This window comes from Acyrthosiphon pisum, chromosome A2, assembly GCF_005508785.2.
Source record: "Acyrthosiphon pisum isolate AL4f chromosome A2, pea_aphid_22Mar2018_4r6ur, whole genome shotgun sequence".
In the NCBI taxonomy this organism is placed as follows: domain Eukaryota; kingdom Metazoa; phylum Arthropoda; class Insecta; order Hemiptera; family Aphididae; genus Acyrthosiphon; species Acyrthosiphon pisum.
The window spans coordinates 116,158,074-116,159,682 of NC_042495.1; positions in this window are offsets into that span (position 1 = coordinate 116,158,074).

Here is a 1,609-nt window from a genome sequence, read left to right on the forward strand (position 1 = left end):
AAAAAAATACTGCAGTCACTCTTTGCGGAGACGCTGTTATGTTGACTCATGCAAATAAAACATTAGGGAATCTTTAAACAGTCCCATAAGTGAACATGATGTTGATAGTGAAAATGATGACAATGCCGACTCATCATTCTTTTCTTGGGCACAAAAAAAACCGGAAAACATTGCTATTGAATCGGAATTGGGTGACTTCTTGAAGAGAAGTCCAACAAAGAAATTGGAAACTCTTAATTTGACTCCTACATTGAAGGAAGTTTTTATTAAGTATAACACTCCACTGCCATCTAGTGCTCCAGTTGAGCGAGTATTTAGTGTTGGTGGAGCTATTTTATCAAAAAAACGAGGAAAAATGAGCGATGAACATTTTGAAAAGACCATGTTGCTTAAATGCAATAAATTTTTTTGGGAATGATTTGTTTTAATTAATAATTAAGTACCTATTATTAGTATTATTAAAGAACTTCTATAATATTATAACAAGTTTTATTTATTTTCATTTTCCAGTATACAATTGAAAGTGGTACACAAAGATCTAATAATACCTTGGTGAATGTATCATGACAATTTTAAATTAGTAATTACAACATTAATTTAGCAAACTAACAAGTAGAAAAGTAAAATAGAAAAAAAAAGTATTTGAAAAGTATTTAAATACATGACAAGTATTTGTATTTGTTCTTAAATACTTTTTCTTAAAAGTATTTGTAATGTATTTTAAATACTTTTAAAGTTGATGTATTTGTATCTCTATTTAAATACAAATTAAAAGTATCTTTTTACAAGACTGGATGCTCTTTACCACATTTAACGCATCTCGGAGTTAAATTACAGTTTTTCGATGAATGTCCAAAGTGTTGGCAGTTAAAGCATTGTGCCGGACCAGAATTCTTGTAAGATTCAATTTTAACCCTTACGTAAAACATTTCACCAATATTGTAAATGTCTTTTGCGTTTTCTGTCATCTTTAGGGAAACCATGTGTATGGGAATTCTTTTGCCGTTTTTTAGGAAACCTCTAACAAGTTGTGGTGTATGACCTAGCAAGATAAGCTCATTTGACAGTTCTTTGTCGGAGATATCTAGGGGAATTCCCTTAATGACTATTTTTAGTGACCTTTCTTCTTTCACCGGAAAGGAGAAAGATTCAACGGAATCACGGTTTGTTTCCAAGAAGTTTTGGACGGTACGGAACGAATTTTCATCAGGACAGTTAATTTTGATTTGCGACGGAGTGGATGTTATTTTTGCGGAAACATTTTCAAGACCTTCGATTTTATACATTTCCTTGGCAATTTTATGCCATGGTAGACTTGGACGAGTTAGAACAAAGATTGGTGGGAGACGGACAGTATGTTTAGTCGGAGGGTTAGTAAATGAAGATGTGGAAGAGTATGACGACTCACCTGAAGATAGCGACTCATCGTCTGACGTGTCTGAGCATGACGGTTGATGATCGTCAACCATCAGAGGGTTGGACGACTTTATTAATGATGCATTGTCAGACGTTTGATTTTCAGTTATTCGAAGAGCCTCTCTCATTTTGCTGTCACATATTTTCTTTGGGTTTGGTTCAAGCTGGGATGGAGAGACGCTATGTCTCTTTT